General features: G+C 52.7%; 1 long non-coding RNA gene across 1 annotated transcript in view; it reads left to right on the top strand.

Moving 5' to 3' along the window:
• Nucleotides 1-426: 426 nt before the first annotated feature.
• LOC132207932 (uncharacterized) overlaps nucleotides 427-26474 on the top strand; it is a 77615-nt gene continuing 51567 nt past the window's right edge. The window contains exon 1 of the long non-coding RNA XR_009444021.1: nucleotides 427-1102. This is a non-coding gene — a long non-coding RNA (uncharacterized LOC132207932). The remainder of the gene's footprint in view (nucleotides 1103-26474) is intronic.

Genomic DNA, 26474 nt, shown 5'->3' with positions numbered 1-26474 from the left:
GAAGATGGAGAGTAAAGAAGATAGGTGGGGAGGTAGGGAGGGGGAGGCGGACCGAAGATGGAGAGTAAAGAAGATAGGTGGGGAGGTAGGGAGGGGATAGGTCAGTCCAGGGAAGACGGACAGGTCAAGGAGGTGGGATGAGGTTAGTAGGTCGATGGAGGTGCGGCTTGTCGGGGGGAGGAAGGGATGGGTGAGAGGAAGAACCGGTTAGGGAGGCAGAGACAGGTTGGACTGGTTTTGGGATGCAGTGGGTGGGGGCGAAGAGCTGGGCTGGGCTGGTTGTGAGGTGCAGTGGGGAGAGGGGACGAACTGGGCTGGTTTAGGGATGCTAAATCTCCCCTTCCCCCACCGCATCCCTAAACCAGCCCAGTTCGTCCCCTCCCCCCACTGCACCACACAACCAGCCCAGCTCTTCCCCTCCACCCACTGCATCCCAAAACCAGTCCAACCTGTCTCTGCCTCCCTAACCTGTTCTTCCTCTCAGCCATCCCTTCCTCCCACCCCAAGCCGCACCCCCAGCTACCTACTAACCTCATCCCACCTCCTTGACCTGTCCGTCTTCCCTGGACTGACCTTTTCTCTCCTCTCCACCTTCGGTCCGCCTCCCCCTCTCTCCCTATTTATTCCAGTTCCCTCTCCCCGTCCCCCTCTCTGATGAAGGGTCTAGGCCCGAAACGTCAGCTTTTGTGCTCCTGAGATACTGCTTGGCCTGCTGTGCTCATCCAGCCTCACATTTTATTATTTTAGGAGAGAGAGCTGTTTTGGTTTGTGATACAAGAGACGAGGCTGTCTATGCCTTTCACCCATCGGTAGCTCTCCTCCTGTCCCTGCCTCTATGCACACACTCTGCCAGGCATAGTCTTCCTCCCTCTGTGTGTGTGTGTGTGTGTGTGTGTGTGTGTGTGTGTGTGTCTCTCTCGCTTCAGCTCCTAAACCTAAGATGCATCGGATATAAAAACACGCACATAAACACACACACACACACACACACACACACATCAACAAGCCATGGAGAAAGATCAGGAATTACTGCAAGCTGTCAAAACCGAAGATGTAGCTGCAATGCAGAAGCTGTTGCAAAGGCCGAAACAAGGCAAAGCGAGTGAGTACCCTTTACACACCGTTCCATTGGCTGATGTGAATGTGCCTGCGTTTTTTTGTGTGTGTGTGTGTGTTTTGCAAATGTCCTGTTATTGTGGAGTAGGAGGGGAGGGAGTTTGGTCTGTTGTTCAATATGGGCTCTCCTATCTTGACCGATGCTGTTAGTGACTCTTGATACAGTGCAATCGGTGGGAATGTAGCATTAGCCTGAATAGTGCGTTCTCTCTCCCTCAGACAGCTCCCCTGCATCCCTTAGCTTCACAAGCCGGCGCTTTCTGCTCCTAACAGCGCAGATTGGACGTTGAGGATAGATAAGGTCAATACTGGGAATCCTAGATTCCCTATCAACCGGGCAAGAGATTACAGATGGTTTGTAGCGAATCCACGGTTGAGATACAACGCACAGAATCAGTTCGTATAAGGGGAAAGGTGGTTCTGGAGGTTTGCACTGTTCTGTTTCGGCAAAAAAAGTGCCCGACCAGAGAATATCAGGCCAGTGACTAAGATGGTTAAACAGCTAATTCTAGTGGAAAGCTGTCAAGAAGGTAATAGCTCAGAGTCTCGCTTCTGAGGAAGTGCAAACTGGAGATCTTGTTTGACCCACTCTGTGCAGGTTGTTGCTGCTGTGTTGCAAAGAGAGCCTAGAGACGTGAGGGGGGACTTGGATGTGACAAATGCAGTGACTCCACACCCGGGCAGTGGTTTGGCAACATGATTCGGACCCCGTTAGCTTGCAGCCCTCTGACGCTGTTCCCTTACTGCCGGATGCTCACTGGCTCGCACGCCCCAAACAACCGGGGCTATTTTAAATTTAACCCCTTGATTGATGGGCTGACAAGTGCCTGTTGATGACAAAGCAATAGATGCTGCAGATCTGGTAATGAGAAGCAGTTTTGCTGGGAGACGCTTTAATTGATAGATTTCAATTCTAAAATTAACCAGGATTAAACGGGGGAGACCTCGAGCTGGCTGATCTATGATGTAGTAATAACAGTATTTTCGGAAAGATTGTCTGAGACGCAGGAGTGATGTCTCTCCCAGCTATCCTGGCTGCATGGAGGAGGAAAAGGCAACCCTTTCCGAACAAGGCACAGTGAGGATTTCTGAAACATTTATGTATCGCTTAACTGGAAACTTGATAATGTACGCCACAATGTGGGAGGGGGAATCTTATTCAGTTCTATATTTGCCTAAAGCTTCACTCCAGATATTTTGTTAAAAATAAAAGAATAATGGGATTTGAAGGGTACACTGCGAGTAAATCGTGGGAAAATGTTAATTTATTTTGATGTGACTTGCTCCTACATGAGTAAAACATATTGTGATTAAGGATGATGGAATAAACTAAAAGCATTATTTGCCAGGATGAGATTCTGTCATAGTCTGGAGATGCGCTGCTCTGCTATCCAGTTATGAAGAGCTGCTGTAGTTGTGTTCTACAAGACTCCAATTGTTGGATGCAGTGGAAGTCTTTCAGGAGAAGACACCATGTCCCTTTTAAAAATAGTTTCTTACTGATTTATCATGTCACACACAGTACTTTGATTTGTAATTTTCTGGCTTATTCTCTGGTGTTGAGAACCTTTGTGGGTTGACTCTCCCTTTGACCTCATGATCCCTGTTGAGTTTAGATTTTGAATGCGTGGCCTGTGCATTTGTTGGATTTCTCTCTATTGGTTCTCTAAGTTCACTGACTGAATGCAACACTGTATCAATGTTTACCAATAATGATCATATCTGTGATGATGATATTTTCCTTGGGACAGATAATGAAAATCTCCATGCTTCACAAAGTCTGTCTTCGTGTCTATTGGTGCTCCATAATTGGTGACCATGCCTTCAGCTGACAATGCCTTAAGCTCTGGAATTTCTTCCATAAACCTCACCACTCCTTTACCACCCCCCCCCCCCCCCCACCGACCATGTTCTCCTTTACATTATTGGTTATAAAATACCAGAGCGGTTACCTGTGTTGATATCGCCAGTGTCGCGTTTGATTAGATCATTCCTCCTATGAAATATTGTGAGACATTTTACTTTTACCAATGCAAGATGCATACATGCTGTTGTTATTAGACAATAAGTCGAGGTGGGAGGGTGCGGTATCATTGGGATTTAAATGGCTGGAGAGGCCTAACGCCAAATACCCAGCAGGTAGCTGTGTTGGGGCTGGGTTTGAGGGTGGGGTGGCAGATGGTGACTGTCTCTTCTAAATTAGCCCATGCTCCCATTAGAGGATCATATGTAATGCCTTGCTTATCACCAGTCTTCAAAATTCTGACAACACCCCAACTCCCCAACATATCCTCACTAGGGCCTACCAATTCTTCTCACTTGGTGAGCTGAATCTGGAACAATTGTCTAAGTCCCAAGTGCAATACCAGTAATGATCACGTCTTCTGGTGGTGCTGCTGGTACAATGCTGGAATGCTGCCAATCTCTTACTGGCCTGAATCTCTCTGAGGCAGGACATCTTCATGTATAAGCGGAGCAATCAACCCATCAGATGGTTGCAGAGCTTGGCAGACTTCCCCACCTCTGTGCTTTTGTCAAAGAGGTGGGGAACCCAGAGTCTTGTGTCATTCAGCCCTGAGGCAGTTGACCCTTACTTGCCTTCTGAAGTAGTATAGCAAATAGTTCATAAAAATGGGCAATAAAATGGTGACTTTGCCAGCATAATCCACATAATTAGAACTTTTCTTTATTAAATTGGGAACTCTGTGTGGTGTGTGCAATGCTAATGGAAGTACAGATCCTGGCTAAGCCCAGTGTTCTGTCTCCACCTCCCATGATAATACAAGGTACTGACTGATTGGTTTCTTGGCTGAGACTGTGGTCACTTAGTTGGCAGCCAAAAACACGAAGCAGTGTTTTTAGGAGAGGATGAGACAAAATATTTAGAGTGTCGAGAGGGTCCATAAAGTTTTGCAACTGAAGACATAAAAGCTGCTAGAGTTTAAAAATAACTTGGATCTGTATTTGAACTAACATTACTGTAGAGGGCCAAGAGCTGGAAAACAGGATTCAACTTGATAGTTTTAATTTGGCTGGCAAAGATGCGCTGGGCCAAATGCTCTCCTTCCATTGCTGCAAATTTCCACGATACTCCAAAATCATGTCAAAGATTTCTGAAGAAGGGTTTTGGCTTGAAACATCAGCCTTCCTGCTCCTCTGATGTTGCTTGGCCTGCTGTGTACATCCAGCTGTACACCTTGTTATCGCTATTGTAGAGCATCTATGTGTCCCACTGTTATTTTACTATCGTGCCAGATGTGTAGTACATGATTTCTCTGCAAGTTGGTATGACAAATTAAAATGATGAGACATTTTTATTCTCTTAATGATAAAACTCAAAATTCCAACTGCACCTATGTCAACTCCTGTGCTGTAACATGTCTTTACAGATTGAAAGGTGCATTTTATTTCAGTTGGGATGATTCTTGGATTTCTGCCAGACTTCAGCAGTTTGAGGTTTGCTGTGACAATTCCATGCCTTTTGACCTTCAACACAATCACAATGAAAATGACGTGGAAATTACAATATGGATACTGTGTGTGTGTGTACCTTGTGATATTTGATATAATCATTTGATATAATCAGTGGTGTTACTTTGGAGAGGTTTTGGTCTCCCCTTTGAATATTGAAGTAGAATGTAAAGCTCTTCCAGAAGTTTCGCTAATGACATAGAGCATCAGTCTGATGAAAACCTACCTCTTCCCCTTGCTACTATCTACTTGTTATTGCAGTATCAGTTTCTGAGACATGCCTTAGAATCCATTAAAGACGTGAATAAAGGCAAACAGTTGCCACTCACTCTAACCAACGTTTTTGTATAAAGATTTTACCCTCTACATGGACATGAGTCTTAATCCCATGTGCCCACTCTGTTCCAGTGAATGCTTTATTCATCCTTACTTTGACCACTTGCTTAACCTATTCCTAAATATTGACTTGGCTGCCTGTTCAGTCATTAATTCTGGTTGCACGTTTTGAACTCTATGTGTTTGATGCAGCAGTTGGAAACAAGGGCTTGTGCTGCTTTAGTTATACCATCAATCGAGACTTTAAATAGTCATTAAAGAAAGGAAGAACTGGCACTGAATAAATCACCTGGGTTTTTTTTGTATTCATTCTTAGAATGGAGCTGCTGCTGGCTGGCCAGTATTTATTGCCCACTCATAGCTGCCCTTGACAAGGTGTTGGTGAGCTGCCTTCTTGAACCATGGCTTGGAGGGCAACTTGCAGGTGGTGGTATTCCCACAAATTTGCTGCCCTTATCCTTCTAGATGGTAGTATTTATGAAAGTGTTGGTTTCTAAAGAGCCTTGGTGAATTTATGCAGGGGATTTTGTAGATGATGTGCACAGCTGCTACTTCCCATCACTGGTGGAGGGAATAAATTTTTCTCACTATTGCTTTGTTAACTGTAGCAGCTTGCTGTGCCTAAATTGACTGCTGCATTTCCTGACATTGCAATAGTGACTACACTTCCAAAATATGAATACTGCTGAGAAAAGGCATATATTGCTACAGTTTTTCAACTTGCACTTAACAGGACAATTCACATCAAATAGAATGTAAAAGGATCAACTATTATAGTAAATAAGAAGTGAGTCCTGGTGTTTTCCCTGTGGAAACACCTCAGAGTCCACTGTAATTGCTTTATTCATCTTTACTTCAACCATTTGCTGTACCTGTTCCTAAATATTGATGTGGTTCCACTTCCAAATGAATCAGCACTCTCTTTGTGTACAGCTTTTCCCTTCACTTCTTGCAAATTGCCCCAATAAGTGCAAGATGAAAAGGATAAACAAAATGTATTTTTTCAAGTTCTGTATTACCAACTGATGACTGCCAAAATACTTCATTGGCTGTAAAGTGCTTTGGAATGTCCTGAGGCCATGAAAGGGAAGAAAGAGAAGGCTTTCTTTCTTAACATTGTGCATTTCACAGCTTTAGGATATCCCAAACAACTTCTGGCCAAGAGAATAGTTGAGAATTGGAGTCACTGTCGTAATGTGGAAACACGGCAGTCCATTTGTGCACAGTGAGATCTCACAAACGGCAACATCACAGTGACCAGAAAACCCCTTCAGTAATATCAGTTCAGAGCTTAGTATTGACCAAAACACCAGGATAACTCTGCTTGACAACAGAGGCATTACATTACCTGAGAGGGAATACGAGTATTTAACAACTAGACACCTGAAGCCACAATTTCAATGGGTAGAGTGTTGGTTCGAATGGTATCATCCAAAGGTCAGCACCTCCAACAATGGAGCACTGGGTATGTTAGCCTAGATTTTCTTCTCAGGTCTATAGATCCTGACTTGAACAATGACATTCTGTCTTAACGGTTGGAGTGAAACCCACTGAGCTGCAGCTAATATAGAACATAGAACATAGAACAGTACAGCACAGAACAGGCCCTTCAGCCCACAATGTTGTGCCGACCATTGATCCTCATGTATGCACCCTCAAATTTCTGTGACCATATACATGTCCAGCAGTCTCTTAAATGACCCCAATGACCTTGCTTCCACAACTGCTGCTGGCAACGCATTCCATGCTCTCTCAACTCTCTGCGTAAAGAACCTGCCTCTGACATCCCCTCTATACTTTCCACCAACCAGCTTAAAACTATGACCCCTCGTGCTAGCCATTTCTGCCCTGGGAAATAGCCTCTGGCTATCAACTCTATCTATGCCTCTCATTATCTTGTATACCTCAATTAGGTCCCCTCTCCTCCTCCTTTTCTCCAATGAAAAGAGACCGAGCTCAGTCAACCTCTCTTCATAAGATAAGCCCTCCAGTCCAGGCAGCGTCCTGGTAAACCTCCTCTGAACCCTCTCCAAAGCGTCCACATCTTTCCTATAATAGGGCGCCCAGAACTGGACGCAGTATTCCAAGTGCGGTCTAACCAAAGTTTTATAGAGCTGCAACAAGATCTCACGACTCTTAAACTCAATCCCCCTGTTAATGAAAGCCAAAACACCATATGCTTTCTTCACAACCCTGTCCACTTGGGTGGCCATTTTAAGGGATCTATGTATCTGCACACCAAGATCCCTCTGTTCCTCCACACTGCCAAGAACCCTATCGTTAATCCTGTACTCAGCTTTCAAATTCGACCTTCCAAAATGCATCACCTCGCATGTATCCAGGTTGAACTCCATCTGCCACCTCTCAGCCCATCTCTGCATCCTGTCAATGTCCCGCTGCAGCCTACAACAGCCCTCTACACTGTCAACGACACCTCCGACCTTTGTGTTGTCTGCAAACTTGCTGACCCATCCTTCAATCCCCTCATCCAAGTCATTAATAAAAATTACAAACAGTAGAGGCCCAAGGACAGAGCCCTGTGGAACCCCACTCACCACTGACTTCCAGGCAGAATATTTTCCTTCTACTACCACTCGCTGTCTTCTGTTGGCCAGCCAATTCTGTATCCAAGCAGCTAAGTTCCCCTGTATCCCATTCCTCCTGACCTTCTGAATGAGCCTACCATGGGGAACCTTATCAAATGCCTTACTGAAATCCATATACACCACATCCACAGCTCGACCCTCATCAACTTTTCTAGTCACATCCTCAAAAAACTCGATAAGGTTTGTAAGGCATGACCTACCCCTCACAAAGCCGTGTTGACTGTATTTGATCAAGCCATGCTCTTCCAGATGGTCATAAATCTTATCCCTCAGAATCCTTTCTAACACCTTGCAGACGACAGACGTGAGACTTACTGGTCTATAATTGCCGGGGATTTCCCTATTTCCTTTCTTGAAGAGAGGAATGACATTTGCCTCTCTCCAGTCCTCAGGTACGACTCCAGTGGAGAGCGAGGATGCAAAGATCTTCGCAAGTGGCGAAGCAATTGCATTTCTCGCTTCCCAAAGCAGCCGAGGACAAATCTGGTCCTGGCCTGGCGACTTGTCAATGTTAATGTTTGACAAAATTTTCAGCACATCAGCTTCCTCTATCTCTATCCATTCCAGCATGCACACCTGCTCTTCAAAGGGTTCATATCCAATGATTGATCTGTATAGTGAGTGAAAGGAAAATGGTGTAAACACCACACTGTGCAGCCTGCTCTCATTCACTCACTCGGAGCAAATTTTCAGAAACTTGCCAGTAGATAGTGAGTGCACCTTCTTATTAAGCTGCTGCTTGTAGCCGCTCCTGCCAGGAGACCTGCTGTCATGGTGTGCCAATTCTGTCTGTCTTATGCCACCCTCATACATCGGTTGTGGTTTGTTGGCAGCCATTCTGTGACACCACTCTGTGACCTGTTCCTGGGAAGATAGGGTTCTCCTGTGAGGAAAGGTTGGATCTGTACCAGTTGGAACTTAGAAGAATGAGAATTGATCCTATGGCAATATATAAAATCCTGAGGGGACTTGATACATTGTGTACAGGGAAAATGTTTCCTCTCGTGAGGGAATCTCAAAAAAAGGGGTACAATTTAAGAACAGGAGGTCTTCTTTCTATGATGGAGACAAGGAGGATTTCCTTCAGAGGGGTATGGGCCTGTGGAATTCTCTTCCCCAAAAAGTATTGGCGGCTGTACCATTGACTTTATTCTAGGTTGAGTTAGATGGTTTTTTGATAGATGTGGGAGACGAGGGCTTGGGGAAAAGGGACAGAGGGGCTTGAGTCCACAAGCAGATCAGCCACTGGATGGTGGAGCAGAGTTAAAGGGCTGAATGGCTTTCTGTTGCTCTCAAATGACATGTTCCTATATTCCGTTCTAACATCCATCATCCAACTGCACATAGGTTGACCCCTCTTCCTGCTGCTGTCCAGAATCTCTTAGCTTGTAAGCTCAGATCAAATAGCCAAAATTGTGACTCTTTTTTTCTGGGTGTCACTTATTAAACTTGGAGAGAGGAAAAAGGAGTATATGAGTACCTTTTGTTCTTCTCATTTTAGATTCAATCTTTTTATAATATTTCTGAGAACTGCTTGAGAAACAGAGTCATAGAATCATACAGCATGGAAACAGACTCTTCAGTCAAACCAGCCCGTGCCAAACATATTTTCGAGCTAAACTAGTCCCACCTGCCTGCTCCTGGTCCATAACTCTCCAAATCTTTCCTGTTCATGTACGATTCTCAGTGTCTTTTAAGTGTTATAGCATCTAACTCAGGAAATGAATAGTTTTTTTGTGGGTGCATGTGGAATGTACTGTATCATGGTGAGGGAAAGTAAAAGGTGTATTCAGATTGAGGAAATGAATGCTGGCCTGAACAGAATTGGTTGCTTTGTATGGCCTTATTGATTTTGCTTGCCTCTCGTACCTTGTCGTAAAACTGCTTATAACTTCAAGGAAGGCGAATAGCAATTGCTGTGGGTTTTGCAGAACACATTGTAAGTACATACAGATTTATTTTTTAAAAAAGCTATTAAACCAAAGAAATGGAATTGCACAATAAATCAGAAAGTAACGTGGCAGCCTAGCTGCTTGTTGAAGCACTTAGACTTTGTATAGATGGCTTTGTGCTTTGCCATCCACTTTCCACAATGGTTAAAATCATTAAAATTGTACAGCACAGAATGAGTCCATTCAATCCATTATGCCTGGGTTGACTGGCGGAAAGAGATTTCTGATCTGCCCCACTTCCCAGTCTTTTCTCTGCACCACTGCAAATATTTCCCATTTTAAAATACTTCATTCCTCCTGCCTCAGAGCATCTTGCTTTCCTTGTGCTGCTTGGGTTGGCCTAGAAACACAAATGGCAAAGTGGGTGGCAAGAGAGGTGATTCATTCTGAATGCCTCTTTTTAAAATATTATTTATTTATTGAATGTGGGCATCACTGATACGGGGCCAGCATTAATTGCTCATGAGCAGATGCTCCTGAGCTGCCTTCCAAAACCACAGTATTCCCAAAGCGATGATAAGGAGGGAGCTGCAGAATTCTCAATCAGTAAAGATGATGGAATGGCAACATTTTCATGTCAGGATTGTGTGTACATCCGAAGATTGGAGGGAAACTGAGAAGTGATGCCCCCATGTGCCTGCTGTCCTTGCCCTGCTGGTTGGTCGATGTTGTGGGTTCTGGAGAAACCTTTGAAGAAATGTTGTTGCGTTACTGCACTGTATCTTGTAGATTCCAGTTGGAGCATCCACTTTAAGGCATCTACTTGCATCCTCATTCGAGATTCTCTATTCTGAGTGTAAGGAGCCACTTACTATGCTAGTATTGTATGGTGCTGACTGTTTACAAGCTGCCAATCAAGATGAAGTCATGGAGAAAAGAAATAGCTGTGATGTGAAGGTACATGACAGATTCCATTGTTACTGTATTGGCTTAGTAGAAATATCACCATTGAGTCAAAAGGTTGTGGATTCAAGTCACACAGCTGGAGAGTATCAGAGAGGGTAAGTGAAGAAGGGTGTTCCTCATGACTGGAGATTGCAGAACCAAAGGTCACAGACTAAGGATGCACAGTAGAACGAAGATGAGGAGAAATGTCTTCGCCAAGAGAATGGTGAGCCAGTGGAATTTTCTATCATTGAATATTTTTAAGACAGAGTTAGATATTGTTCTTCGAGCTAAAGAGATCAAAGAATATGGGGAGAAAGCAGGAACAGCAATGAGCAGGCATGCTCATATTTTATGGTGGAGCAGGCTCAAGAACTGAATGGCCTACTCCCAGTCCAATTTTCTCTGTTTCTATGTTAAATTGGGAAAGGGGAATGGATAATCCGGTAGTTAATTAATTATTGCTTTAAGCATAAAATTAAACTGAACATTTATAACTCACTGACCTAGTTCCAAACACACATAAATAGGATTCAGACTTGATTGATATTCCCCAATAAGGACAAACCAAAGTGCTTTGAAACAGACAAAGTGTAGTCACTGCTGTAACATAGAGAATGTATTTACATAAGTTCCTACAAACAGTAAATTTACTTGCATGAGCTCCCACAAACTGTAATGTGATAATGACCTGATAATCACTTTTAGCAATGTTGATTCCAGTGAGATCTCACCTGTTTTTCCTCTAAAGAATACCATGTGATTTTTTTTACTTCCACCTGGGAGAGCAAACAAAGGTACAGATTTATCACCAATGCAGCACAGCAGGACAAGAAATGAGAATTGTTACGATTCCAGCTGCTTCAGCAAGTGGAATAGTCAAACCCCAGAATAAAACCTGCCTCGCTAGATCTTTTTCCCCTTTGTCAAACCTTGTGGTCTTTCACTGAAACATAAGCACATCAGACTACAGATTAGATTTTACCAATAAAACAGAAGTTTATTACATTGAAGAAATAAAATAAACCAAAATATCAAATATAGCAGTTTCAAAAATTTCAGAACACATTGCAAAAGAAAGTTACCCATGAGAACTTTCCCCTTGACTACTCACAAACTTAAAGCTTAGCCTTTCTCAGTATTTTCATAGTCTGCAGAATTCTAACAAAATACTTTAACTGTTCTAAACAAGAGATAGAAGTTACAGAGACAGAGACTGCATTGTTTTAAATGACAAAGGAAATGCTTTTGTAAAGCGCAAAAAGTGTAGCAATGAGATAAGTACAGGAATAAAAGATGGATCCAGAAAAGGTGTGAATGCTTTCAACAGTTCCATTACCAGCAGCTTTCCAATACAGCCGAAGGCAACATGTTGCTTTATTCTGAAACCTCAGCCAAGATTGCTTCTCAGTGAATCAGTCATGAAACTCTCTGAGGAATACTACAATATGATCAGTGTTACTGCTGTGGAATGCCTACTGAATGTTTAATGTTTAACCACACATCCATAAGGCAGCCCCACAGTCAGTGCACCATCCCTTTACTACCATACTACATGGGCTAGATATAGCTTTCACCTCAGTGGGCAAGAACTTAAATCCAAAAACCTTACAACTCAAGAAATAAATAGTGTTAAAAACCAAAAGAACTGTGGATGCTGTAAATAAGAGACAAAAAACAGAAGTTGCTGAAAAAGCTCAGCCGGTCTGGGCAGCATTTGTGAAGAGAAATCAAAGTTAAGGCTTCAGGTCCGGTCACCTTTCCTCTGAAATAAATAGTATTAGTCACTGATGTATAGCTGACAGTAAAATTCGGCCTTTTTCTCTCCATAAATTCTGCCAGGCCTGTTGAGTTTCTCCAGCGCTTGCTGTTATTTCAGATTTCCAGCATTCTCAGTATTACGCTTTCAATGTAGGCGTCAGCTGGCATACCCTTGGAGGTGTTTGTGTCCTGTTTAGACCTCCCCAATATGAAAACATGTATATGGACATGTGGTTATCTTAGGAAATGATGTTGAAGCATCCCCTAGGCAGGGATGTAAGATGTAGCAATTTCCCCAGATCTTTAACTCCTGCAGCGAGGCGCCAAGAAGCTTTGCCTAGATTTCGGAATGGGCTACAACACGGAAAATCTCCTATACTGTCTGTAATGAATATAGTATCCATTGTTAATCAATTCTGGAGAGGGATTCAGGAGATGAGATTTTTATGAGTAAGGCCTGTGCTCAATTGAAGTGCAAAATACTGAGTTTAAATTCCTTTCCTTGTACATTATTTTCATGTAACTGCAAAATGAATTTGAGATTTCCCATGTATACGAATGATAAACATGCAGCTCTGAAGATGTTGAAGAAATTCACTTTATTAAATAGTGCTCCCCATCAATATTTGCGAGTGAAAATGGATTCTAAAGTGAAATTTCATATCCTACTAAAACAGTGCTGTGTCCAAGGGCACAATTAACTTGTATTCAATGCTTGTCTTTGGGCAAATAATGTGCACAACAGAATCATTGGTTGTTTCCCTTCCGGATCAGAAGCACCTCTGTTAGTCCTCTTTCTCTTCTACAATGTCGAAAACTATACAGTCTGCTCCCAACAAAGTTTTTTCATTTATTCTTCTTTTGCTGGTGCTATGATTCCAGCTGCTGTTGTTACAAGCCAGGCCACATCCGAGAATGAAATCTGACTTGATTATCAATTTTTCTTCAATTTAGTGTGGCAGCCTTTCACTGAAACATAAGCACACAAAGCTGCACATTTGGTTTTAACAATAAAACAGTTCATTGCACTCAAGAAAGTAAAATACAATAAAGCAAACCAAACTAACTATATAACACAGTTTGAAAGGTTGCAAAACACAACAAAACAGCATCCCATGTACTCCCTAAAACAGTCACTTTACAGTTACTTAACAATCTGGAGCGGTTTTCTTTCTCTATCAAATCTGCATGTTAGATTTAACTGCTTCTGCTCAGTTTCTGTCCCTCAAATTGTGGGGTCTTCCTCCTTCACCATTCACACAACTGAGAGTTTAGACTTCCTCAGTGTTTTACTAATCCACACGGTTCTCCCCAGACATTCCAGCTCTGGAAGTTTCACTAACTACACCCTTTCACAAAAATAGCTTATTTCCTTAGCCCCTCTGAACAGTCTCCATTTCTAGGATAGATTATACTTGGTTCTGACCCCAGTTGAGTTGAGAGTATGACTTGGAGGGGAACTTGTAGCTGATAGAGTTGCAAACCATGTGCTGCTCATTGCTCCCCCCCAGTATCTGGAAACATACGCTGTGCCTCTAAGCTGATCAGTATTGTATCATTTATTGTGTATCCTATTGACTAGTTTGCCCTCCCCAAATGCCTTACTGCACATTCCGGCAGATTAAATTCTATTTGTCCCTTTCTGTTAACCGATCAGCCCATTGTTACTATATTCCAAGTCTGCAGCTTTCTTCCTCTTTATCAACCATGCACTCATTTTTAGTCTATCATCTGCAAATTTTTAATGGTGCCCCCTGCACTTAAGTTTGCTTCTTTGCTATCTACCATGAAAGGGAAAGGACCCAATACTGAACCCTGTGGAATCCCAATAGAAATGACCTTTCAACTACAACTACAGTGAGCATTACCCTTTGTCTGCAGTCACTGAGTTTATTTTGTTCCATTTGCTACTTTCCCTCAGATTCCATCACCACCTTCTGTTTTGACCAATTCATCATGTGTGAACTAGTCCAAAGCCACCTTGAAACCTCCGTAAGCTGCATCAAATGCTCTACTCTCCTTGACCCTCTTTAACACCAATTCAAATTGGTGCGGCATAGTGACTCTGTGGTTAGAACTGCTGACTCACAGCACCAGGGATCAGGGTTTGATTCCAGCCTCAGGAGACTGTCTGTGCGGAGTTTGCACACTCTCACCATGTCTGTGTGGGCTTCCTCCAGGTGCTCTGGTTTCCTTCCACAGTCCAAAGATGTGGAGGGTAGGTGGATTGGCCATGCTAAATTGCCTATGCGAAATTACCCATAGTGTGCAGGGACGTGTAGATTAGGTGGATTAGCCATTGGAGATGAAGGGTTACAGGGATAGGATAGGGGATGTGTTGGCTGGGACGCTGTTTGGAGGGTTGGTGTTGACTTGATGGGATGAATCGCCTGCTTGCACCCTGTAGGGATTCTATGAATCATGAAATTCAAATATAGAATCAAGTTCATCAGACACAAATGAAATCAGAAAATCCCAGAACTGCTCAGAAGGTCTGGCAGCGTCTGTGGACAGAGAAACAGAATTAATGTTTCATTAACCTGCCATCAGAAGTCCAAAGATAGGTCCATTGTGCTGAATATTTCCAGCGTGTTTTGGTCTTACTTTAGATTGCCAGCATTTGCAGTATTTTGCTGTTGTACTACCCAGACGTGATCACCCGTGAACAAATCCACACTGAGTGTATTTAATTACAAATCGGTAGTTATTAGGACAAGTGACATAAAGTATTGCCAAAAAGGCAGCTTTCAGGAGGAAAGAGTGAAAATGGAGGGGCATGGGAAGGGAATTCCAGAGATTCGGGCCTAGGCAGCTAAAAGTTGGAGGAGGGGTGATGGTCTAGTGATATTATCGCTGGACTGTTAATCCAGAAACCCAAGTAATGTTTTGGGGACCTGGGTTCGAAACCCACCACGGCAGATGGTAGAATTTGAATTCAATAAATATTTGGAATTAACAATCTAATGATGGCCGTGAATCCATTGTCGATTGTTGGAAAAACCTGTCTAGGTTCACTGATGTCCTTTAGGAAAGAAAACTGCATTCCTTACCTGGTCTGCCCTACATGTGACTCCAGACCCACAGCAATGTGGTTGACTCTTAACTGCCCTCCGGGCAATAAGGGATGGGCAATAAATGCTGCCTGACCGGTGACGCCCTCATCTTGTGAATGAATCAAGAAAAATGCAACAATGTAAAATTAGACAGAGATAGAAGTTACAGAGACAGAGACTGCATTGTTTTAAATGACAAAGGAAATGCTTTTGTAAAGCACAAAAAGTGTAGCAATGAGATAAGTACAGGAATAAAAGATGGATCCAGAAAAGGTGTGAATGCTTTCAACAGTTCCATTACCAGCAGCTTTCCAATACAGCCGAAGGCAACATGTTGCTTTATTCTGCATAATATCCACTGAGAAACCTCAGCCAAGATTGCTTCTCAGTGAATCAGTCATGAAACTCTCTGAGGAATACTACAATATGATCAGTGTTACTGCTGTGGAATGCCGACTGAATGTTTAATGGATATTTTAGTCTCCTGATCAATGGATGTGACAGGGATGCTCTTGAACTCTCCTTGTTCATTCCTCAGTGGAAAATGTTGGGGAAAGAGCACAAGTTTTATACTCTATCAAATCTTCACACCTCGTAATTCTATTATTGGAGCTTCATTCTTGAGACCAGATAGAAGAATGTTTTATTCATATAGATGCTACATAACCACTAATAAATCTAACAGGAAACTCAGGAGAAGCAACTTTGCCCAGAAAGTGGTTAAAATTTGAACCAGGAAGAGTGGCTGAAATGATAGCACAGATACTTTTAAGAGGAAGCCAGAGGAGCACATGAGGTAAAGGGGATGGTAGGGTTAAAAAGGGGTAGAAAGAGTCTTGTGTGAAACATAGATAACATCATGAGCCTGTTTCTGTACTGCAAGCTCTGTTTGTTAAGCATTGACTTCAGAATTAAGCACAGTCTCTCCAGAAAAGGCGATTGTTTAGAACAGTTAAAGGAATAAGTTGTCTCAGAGTAAGGGTTATTATTTGTGAATCTTTCAGACCCCGAGTATTTTGTTTGAATTCTGCAGACTGTGAAAAAACTGAGGAAGGCTAAGCTTAAGTTTGTGAGTAGTCAAGGGGAAAGTTCTCATGGGTAACTTTCTTTTGCAATGTGTTCTGAAATTTTTGAAACTGCTATATTTGATATTTTGGTTTATTTTATTTCTTCAATGTAATAAACTTCTGTTTTATTGGTAAAATCTAATCTGTAGTCTGATGTGCTTATGTTTCAGTGAAAGACCACAAGGTTTGACAAAGGGGAAAAAGATCGAGCGAGGCAGGTTTTATTCTGGGGTTTGACTATTCCACTTGCTGAAGCAGCTGGAATCGTAACGGTTCTCATTTCTTGTCCTGCTGTGCTGCATTGGTGATAAATCTGTACGTTTCCTGGCTGTAACCGTACCAGGAAGTTCAAGAGTTCAGTGAAATGATGCTTCATTATTAGCATCAACTTCATCAGGAATACACCACACAGAAAACATTTCCCGAATTCGTAGAATGTCTTCGTGGACAAAGTTGGATCAATGGTTGTTTTAAATTTGTTCTCCACTATGGAAAGTGGAGTGTTTCTCATTCGAACTGTGTATTGTGAAATAGTGGTTAGCTGCTGCTAGTTGTAAGTTATTATTTCATTAACATGAGAGTTCAATATTCCAGCCATTGGACCTTGCATTGTTTTCACTATTATTGTGGTTAACTCATGTGTTTCTGTTTAAAGTGGCATTTGATGAATGCTCGTGGACATTGTGCACAGGGAGTAAGCAATTTAAACTCCTTTAAACACTCTACATAGTCACTTAATTCGTTGCATGGGTAAACCTAATGAGAAAATATATGTACTAATTTATATTTGTGTATATAATATTTATATATATATATATGTAATATATAAAATATTATATATATATAATATTTATATGAATATATTTGTGTTGGTTGCATTACCCGAAACACTACTCGGGTAGTGTCTCCCACCCATCCTCCTCCTCGAAGCAAAAAAAAAAGTTTCTGTGCGACAGAAGGTAACTAGTTTATTTTTTATTCTATATTTTAAACAGTCTCTTTGGGAATTTAGAATAATGGGAACGGAGGTCAGGGCAGTTGAATGCTCCTCCTGCAGAATGTGGGAGGTAAGGGTCACCACTAGTGTCCCTGCTGACTACATCTGCGGGAAGTGCACCCAACTCCAGCTCCTTGAAAACCGCGTTAGGGAACTGGAGCTGGAGCTCACAGGGACTGGCCCCGCAGCCATGTCCCGCTCACAGCGTACTGCCCCCAGCAGCCCTGACCCGCTGACAGGGACCTGCCCCCGCAGCCATGACCCGCTCACAGCGACTTGCACCCCGCAGTCCTGTCCCGCTCACCGCGTACTGCCCCCCGCAGACGTGTCCCGCTCACAGGGCCTGGGCCCTGCAGCCCTGTCCCGCACACAGCGTACTGGCCCCCGCAGCCGTGTCCCACTCACAGGGACTGGAGCCCGTAGCCCTGAGCGCTCATCGTGACTTGCCCCCGCAGCCCTGACCCGCTCATCGTGACTTGCCCCCGCAGCTCTGACCCGCTCACAGGGACTGGCCCTTGCAGCCATGACCCGGTCACAGCGACTTGTCCCCCGCAGTCCTGTCCCGCAGCCAGGGACTGGCCCCCGCAGCCCTGTCCTACTCACAGCGGATTGAAGCCGCAGCCCTGTCCCGCTCACATGGTATTGCCCCCCGCAGCCGTGTCCCGCTCAGAGGGACGGGCGCCCGCAGCCCTGACCCGCTCACAGCGTACTGCCCCCCGCAGCCGTGTCCTGCTCACAGTGACTTGTCCCCAGCAGTCCTGTCCCGCTCACAGCGTACTGCCCCCGGCAGCCGTGTCCCGCTTACAGGGTCTGGCCCTCGGAGCCCTGACCCGCTCACAGCGTACTGACCCTGCAGCCATGTCCCGCTCACAGCGACTGGCGCCCGCAGCCCTGACCCACTAACAGGGACTTGCCCCCGCAGCCCTGACCTGCTCACAGCGTACTGCCCCCCGCAGCCGTGTCCTGCTCACAGAAACTGGCCCAAAAGCCCTGATCTGCTCACAGCGACTGGCCCCCGCAGCCCTGACCCGCTCACAGGGACTGCCCCCCGCAGCTGTGGCTCACTAACAGGGACTGGCCCTCAGCAGCCCTGTCCCGCTCACAGCGCACTGCCCCCCTGCAGCCCTGTCCCGCTCACAGGGTCTGGCCCCCGCAGCCCTGACCTGCTCACAGCGTACTGCCCCCCGCAGCCGTGTCCTGCTCACAGAAACTGGCCCCAAAAGCCCTGATCTGCTCACAGCGACTGGCCCTCAGCAGTCCTGTCCCGCTCACAGCTCACTGCCCCCCTGCAGCCCTGTCCCGCTCACAGGGTCTGGCCCCCGCAGCCTTGACCCGCTCACAGGGACTGGGCCCTGCAGCCCTGACCCGCTCACAGGGACTGGGCCCTGCAGCCCTGACCCGCTCACAGGGACTGGGCCCTGCAGCCCTGACCCGCTCACAGCGTACGGCCCCCCGCAGCCGTGTCCCGCTCACAGCGGACTGGGCCCCGCAGCCCTGTCCCGCTCACTTGGTATTGCCCCCCGCAGCACTGACCCGCTCACAGGGCCTGGCCCCCAGCAGTCCTGACCCGCTCACATTGTACTGCCCCCCGCAGCCGTGTCCCGCTTACAGGGTCTGGTCCCTCCACCCCTGACCCCCTCACAGGGACTGTCCCCCGCATCCCTGACGCCCTGACAGGGACCCTGGCCCCGCCGCCCTGACCCGCTCGCAGTGGCCTGGGCCCCGAAGCACTGACCCGCTCACAGCGTATTGCCCCCTGCAGTCCTGACCCGCTCACAGCGGCCTGCCCCCTCAGTCCTGACCCCCTCACAGGGACTGTCCCCCGCAGCCCTGACCCGCTCCCGGACTGGCCCCCGCAGCCCTGTCGCCCTGACAGGGACCAGGCCCCGCCGCCCTGACTTGCTAACAGCGGCCTGGGCCCCGAAGCCCTGACCCGCTCACAACGGCCTGCCCCCGCCGCCCTGACCCACTCACCGCGGCCTGGGCCCCGCAGCCCTGACCCGCTCACAGCGTACTGCCCCCCGCAGCCGTGTTCCGCTCACAGGGACTGGCCCCCGCAGCCCTGACCCGCTCACAGGGACTCTGGCTCCGCTGCCCTGACCCGCTTGCTGCGGCCTGGGCCCCGCCGCCCTGACCCGCTCACAGGAACGGGCCCCCGCGCCGTGTCCCGCTCACAGCGACTTGCCCCCCGCAGTCCTGTCCCGCTCACAGCGTACTGCCCCCCACAGCCCTGTCCCGCTCACAGTGACTGACCCCCGCAGCCGTGTCCCGCTGACTGCGTAATGCCCCCCACAGCCCTGTCCCACTCACAGGGACTGTCCCCCGCAGCCCTGACCCGCTCCCGGACTGGCCCCCGCAGCCCTGTCGCCCTGACAGGGACCAGGCCCCGCCGCCCTGACTTGCTAACAGCGGCCTGGGCCCCGAAGCCCTGACCCGCTCACAGCGTATTGCCCCCTGCAGTCCTGACCCGCTCACAGCGGCCTGCCCCCTCAGTCCTGACCCGCTGGCAGTGACTGGGCCCCGGCGCCCTGACCCGCTCGCAGCGGCCTGCCCCCGCCGCCCTGACAGGCTCGCAGCGGCCTGCCCCCGCCGCCCTGACCCGCTTGCAGCGGCCTGGGCCCCGCCGCCCTGACCCGCTCACAGCGGCTTGCCCCCTTCTCCCTGACCCACTCACCGTGGCCTGGGCCCCGCAGCCCTGTCCCGCTCACAGCGGCCTGACCCCTGCGCCTTGACCCGCTCACAGCGGCCTGCCCCCGCCGCCCTGACCCGCTGACAGGGCCTGGGCCCCGCAGCCGTGAGCCGCTCACAGCGGCCTGGGCCTAGTAGCCCTGACCCGCTCACAGGGACTGGGTTCCGCAGCCCTGACCCGCTCACAGCGTATTGCCCCCTGCAGCCGTGTCCCGCTCACAGGGACTGGCCCACGCAGCCGTGTCCCGCTCACAGCGGACTGGGCCCCGCAGCCCTGTCCCGCTCACATGGTATTGCCTCCCCGCAGTCGTGTCCCGCTCACAGGGACGGGTCCCCGCCGCCCTGACCCGCTCGCAGCGACCTGCCCCCGCCCTCCTCACCCGCTGGATGGACTGGGCCCCGCCGCCTTGACCCGCTCACAGCGGCTTGGCCCCATCAGCGCTGTCCCGCTCACAGCGTATTGCCCCCGCAGCCCAGACCCGCTCGCAGCGGCCTGCCCCCACCGCCCTAACCCGCTCGAAGCGGCTTGCCGCCGCTGCCCTGACCCGTTTCCAGGGACCGGGCCCCGCAGGCCTGACCCGCTCACAGCGGCCTGGGCCCCGAAGCCCTGACCCGCTCACAGCGACTTGCCCCTGCAGCCCTGACCCTCTGACAGGGACTGGGTCCCGCAGCCCTGTCCCGCTCACAGGGACTGGGTCCCGCAGCCCTGACCCGCTCACAGCAACTTGCCCCCTGCAGTCCCGACCCGCTCACAGCGATTTACTCCGCAGTACTGTCCCGCTGACAGGGACTGGCCCCCGCAGCCCTGACCCGCGCACCGGGACTGGCCCCCTGCAGTCCTGACCCGCTCACAGGGACTGGCCCCCCGCAGCCCTGACCCGCTCACAGGGACTGGCCCCCCGCAGCCCTGACCCGCTCACAGGGACTGTCCCCCGCAGCCCTGAGCCGCTCACAGGGACTGTCCCCCGCAGCCCTGAGCCGCTCACAGGGACTGTCCCCCGCAGCCCTGAGCCGCTCACAGGGACTGTCCGCCGCAGCCCTGACCCGCTCACAGGGACTGTCCGCCGCAGCCCTGACCCGCTCACAGGGACTGTCCCCCGCATCCGTGACCCGCTCACAGGGACTGTCCCCCGCAGCCCAGACCCGCTCACAGGGACTGGCCCCCCGCAGCCCTGACCCGCTCACAGGGACTGGCCCCCCGCAGCCCTGACCCGCTCACAGGGACTGGCCCCCCGCAGCCCTGACCCGCTCACAGCGACTTGCCCCCCGCAGCCCTGACCCGCTCACAGGGACTGGCCCCCCGCAGCCCTGACCCGCTCACAGCGACTTGCCACCCGCAGCCCTGACCCGCTCACAGCGACTTGCCCCCCGCAGCCCTGAGCCGCTCACAGGGACTGACCCCCGCAGCCCTGAGCCGCTCACAGGGACTGTCCGCCGCAGCCCTGAGCCGCTCACAGGGACGGTCCGCCGCAGCCCTGACCCGCTCACAGGGACTGTCCCCCGCATCCGTGACCCGCTCACAGGGACTGTCCCCCGCAGCCCAGACCCGCTCACAGGGTCTGGCCCCCGCAGCCCTGACCCGCTCACAGGGACTGGCCCCCGCAGCCCTGACCCCCTGACAGCTATTTGCCACCGCAGCCCTCACCCGCTCACAGGGACTGGCCCCCGCAGCCATGACCCGATCACAGGCACTGTCCCCCGCAGCCCTGTCCCGCTGACATGGACTGGCCCCCGCAGCCCTGTCCCGCCACAGGGACTGTCCCCCGCAGCCCTGACCCGCTCACAGGGACTGTCCCCCGCAGCCCTGACCCGCTCACAGGGACTGGCCCCCGCTGCCCTGACCCGCTCACAGGGACTTGCCCCCGCTGCCCTGACCCGCTCACAGGGACTGTCCCCCGCAGCCCTGACCCGCTCACAGGGACTGTCCCCCGCAGCCCTGACCCGCTCACAGGGACTGGCCCCCGCAGCCCTGACCCCCTGACAGCTATTTGCCACCGCAGCCCAGACCCGTTCACAGGGACTGGCCCCCGCAGCCCTGACCCCCTGACAGCTATTTGCCACCGCAGCCCTCACCCGCTCACAGGGAATGGCCCCCGCAGCCCCGTCCCGCTGACAGCTATTTGCCACCGCAGCCCTCGCCCGCTCACAGGGACTGGCCCCCGCAGCCCTGACCCGCTCACAGGGACTGGCCCCCGCAGCCCTGACCCGCTCACAGGGACTGTCCCCCGCAGCCCTGACCCGCTCACAGGGACTGTCCCCCGCAGCCCTGACCCGCTCACAGGGACTGTCCCCCGCAGCCCTGAGCCGCTCACAGGGACTGTCCCCCGCAGCCCTGAGCCGCTCACAGGGACTGTCCCCCGCAGCCCTGAGCCGCTCACAGGGACTGTCCCCCGCAGCCCTGAGCCGCTCACAGGGACTGTCCCCCGCAGCCCTGAGCCGCTCACAGGGACTGTCCCCCGCAGCCCTGAGCCGCTCACAGGGACTGTCCCCCGCAGCCCTGAGCCGCTCACAGGGACTGTCCCCCGCAGCCCTGAGCCGCTCACAGGGACTGTCCGCCGCAGCCCTGACCCGCTCACAGGGACTGTCCCCCGCATCCGTGACCCGCTCACAGGGACTGTCCCCCGCAGCTCAGACCCGCTCACAGGGTCTGGCCCCCGCAGCCCTGACCCGCTCACAGGGACTGGCCCCCGCAGCCCTGACCCCCTGACAGCTATTTGCCACCGCAGCCCTCACCCGCTCACAGGGACTGGCCCCCGCAGCCATGACCCGATCACAGGCACTGTCCCCCGCAGCCCTGTCCCGCTGACATGGACTGGCCCCCGCAGCCCTGTCCCGCCACAGGGACTGTCCCCCGCAGCCCTGACCCGCTCACAGGGACTGTCCCCCGCAGCCCTGACCCGCTCACAGGGACTGTCCCCCGCAGCCCTGACCCGCTCACAGGGACTGGCCCCCGCTGCCCTGACCCGCTCACAGGGACTTGCCCCCGCTGCCCTGACCCGCTCACAGGGACTGTCCCCCGCAGCCCTGACCCGCTCACAGGGACTGGCCCCCGCAGCCCTGACCCGCTCACAGGGACTGGCCCCCGCAGCCCTGACCCCCTGACAGCTATTTGCCACCGCAGCCCAGACCCGTTCACAGGGACTGGCCCCCGCAGCCCTGACCCCCTGACAGCTATTTGCCACCGCAGCCCTCACCCGCTCACAGGGAATGGCCCCCGCAGCCCCGTCCCGCTGACAGCTATTTGCCACCGCAGCCCTCGCCCGCTCACAGGGATTGGCCCCCGCAGCCCTGACCCGCTCACAGGGACTGGCCCCCGGAGCCCTGACCCGCTCACAGGGACTGGCCCCCGGAGCCCTGACCCGCTCACAGGGACTGGCCCCCGCAGCCCTGACCCGCTCACAGGGACTGGCCCCCGCAGCCCTGACCCGCTCACAGGGACTGGCCCCCGCAGCCCTGACCCGCTCACAGGGACTGTCCCCCGCAGCCCTGACCCGCTCACAGGGACTGTCCCCCGCAGCCCTGACCCGCTCACAGGGACTGGCCCCGCAGCCCTGACCCCCTGACAGCTATTTGCCACCGCAGCCCTCACCCGATCACAGGGACTGGCCTCCGCAGACCTGTCCCGCTCACAGGCACTGTCCCCCGCAGCCCTGTCCCGCTGACATGGACTGGCCCCCGCAGCCCTGTTCCGCCACAGGGACTGGCCTCCGCAGCCCTGACCCGCTCACAGGGACTGGCCCCCGCAGCCCTGTCCCGCTCACAGGGACTGTCCCCCGCAGCCCTGTCCCGCTCACAGGGACTGGCCCCCGCAGCCCTGACCCGCTCACAGGGACTGGCCCCCCGCAGCCCTGACCCGCTCACAGCGACTTGCCCCCCGCAGCCCTGACCCGCTCACAGCGACTTGCCCCCCGCAGCCCTGTCCCGCCACAGGGACTGTCCCCCGCAGCCCTGACCCGCTCACAGGGACTGTCCCCCGCAGCCCTGACCCGCTCACAGGGACTGGCCCCCGCTGCCCTGACCCGCTCACAGGGACTTGCCCCCGCTGCCCTGACCCGCTCACAGGGACTGTCCCCCGCAGCCCTGACCCGCTCACAGGGACTGTCCCCCGCAGCCCTGACCCGCTCACAGGGACTGGCCCCCGCAGCCCTGACCCCCTGACAGCTATTTGCCACCGCAGCCCAGACCCGTTCACAGGGACTGGCCCCCGCAGCCCTGACCCCCTGACAGCTATTTGCCACCGCAGCCCTCACCCGCTCACAGGGAATGGCCCCCGCAGCCCCGTCCCGCTGACAGCTATTTGCCACCGCAGCCCTCGCCCGCTCACAGGGACTGGCCCCCGCAGCCCTGACCCGCTCACAGGGACTGGCCCCCGCAGCCCTGACCCGCTCACAGGGACTGTCCCCCGCAGCCCTGACCCGCTCACAGGGACTGTCCCCCGCAGCCCTGAGCCGCTCACAGGGACTGTCCCCCGCAGCCCTGAGCCGCTCACAGGGACTGTCCCCCGCAGCCCTGAGCCGCTCACAGGGACTGTCCCCCGCAGCCCTGAGCCGCTCACAGGGACTGTCCCCCGCAGCCCTGAGCCGCTCACAGGGACTGTCCCCCGCAGCCCTGAGCCGCTCACAGGGACTGTCCCCCGCAGCCCTGAGCCGCTCACAGGGACTGTCCCCCGCAGCCCTGAGCCGCTCACAGGGACTGTCCCCCGCAGCCCTGAGCCGCTCACAGGGACTGTCCGCCGCAGCCCTGACCCGCTCACAGGGACTGTCCCCCGCATCCGTGACCCGCTCACAGGGACTGTCCCCCGCAGCTCAGACCCGCTCACAGGGTCTGGCCCCCGCAGCCCTGACCCGCTCACAGGGACTGGCCCCCGCAGCCCTGACCCCCTGACAGCTATTTGCCACCGCAGCCCTCACCCGCTCACAGGGACTGGCCCCCGCAGCCATGACCCGATCACAGGCACTGTCCCCCGCAGCCCTGTCCCGCTGACATGGACTGGCCCCCGCAGCCCTGTCCCGCCACAGGGACTGTCCCCCGCAGCCCTGACCCGCTCACAGGGACTGTCCCCCGCAGCCCTGACCCGCTCACAGGGACTGTCCCCCGCAGCCCTGACCCGCTCACAGGGACTGGCCCCCGCTGCCCTGACCCGCTCACAGGGACTTGCCCCCGCTGCCCTGACCCGCTCACAGGGACTGTCCCCCGCAGCCCTGACCCGCTCACAGGGACTGTCCCCCGCAGCCCTGACCCGCTCACAGGGACTGGCCCCCGCAGCCCTGACCCCCTGACAGCTATTTGCCACCGCAGCCCAGACCCGTTCACAGGGACTGGCCCCCGCAGCCCTGACCCCCTGACAGCTATTTGCCACCGCAGCCCTCACCCGCTCACAGGGAATGGCCCCCGCAGCCCCGTCCCGCTGACAGCTATTTGCCACCGCAGCCCTCGCCCGCTCACAGGGATTGGCCCCCGCAGCCCTGACCCGCTCACAGGGACTGGCCCCCGCAGCCCTGACCCGCTCACAGGGACTGGCCCCCGGAGCCCTGACCCGCTCACAGGGACTGGCCCCCGCAGCCCTGACCCGCTCACAGGGACTGGCCCCCGCAGCCCTGACCCGCTCACAGGGACTGGCCCCCGCAGCCCTGACCCGCTCACAGGGACTGGCCCCCGCAGCCCTGACCCGCTCACAGGGACTGTCCCCCGCAGCCCTGACCCGCTCACAGGGACTGTCCCCCGCAGCCCTGACCCGCTCACAGGGACTGGCCCCGCAGCCCTGACCCCCTGACAGCTATTTGCCACCGCAGCCCTCACCCGATCACAGGGACTGGCCTCCGCAGACCTGTCCCGCTCACAGGCACTGTCCCCCGCAGCCCTGTCCCGCTGACTTGGACTGGCCCCCGCAGCCCTGTTCCGCCACAGGGACTGGCCTCCGCAGCCCTGACCCGCTCACAGGGACTGGCCCCCGCAGCCCTGTCCCGCTCACAGGGACTGGCCCCCGCAGCCCTGTCCCGCTCACAGGGACTGGCCCCCGCAGCCCTGTCCCGCTCACAGGGACTGGCCCCCGCAGCCCTGTCCCGCTCACAGGGACTGTCCCCCGCAGCCCTGACCCGCTCACAGGGACTGTCCCCCGCAGCCCTGACCCGCTCACAGGGACTGTCCCCCGCAGCCCTGTCCCGCTCACAGGGACTGTCCCCCGCAGCCCTGTCCCGCTCACAGGGACTGGCCCCCGCAGCCCTGACCCGCTCACAGGGACTGGCCCCCGCAGCCCTGACCCGCTCACAGGGACTGGCCCCCGCAGCCCTGACTCTCTCACAGGGACTGTCCCCCGCAGCCCTGTCCCGCTCACAGGGACTGGCCCCCGCAGCCCTGTCCCGCTCACAGGGACTGGCCCCCGCAGCCCTGTCCCGCTCACAGGGACTGGCCCCCGCATCCATGTCCCGCTCAGGGGACAGGCCCCCGCAGCCCTGTCCCGCTCACAGGGACTGGCCCCCGCAGCCCTGAGCCGCTCACAGGGACTGGCCGCCGCAGCCCGACCCGCTCACAGGGACTGGCCC

This window comes from Stegostoma tigrinum, unplaced genomic scaffold (assembly GCF_030684315.1).
Source record: "Stegostoma tigrinum isolate sSteTig4 unplaced genomic scaffold, sSteTig4.hap1 scaffold_213, whole genome shotgun sequence".
NCBI lineage: Eukaryota > Metazoa > Chordata > Chondrichthyes > Orectolobiformes > Stegostomatidae > Stegostoma > Stegostoma tigrinum.
Note: the sequence above shows the minus strand (reverse complement) of the source record. Positions and strands in the feature narration are given on the sequence as shown.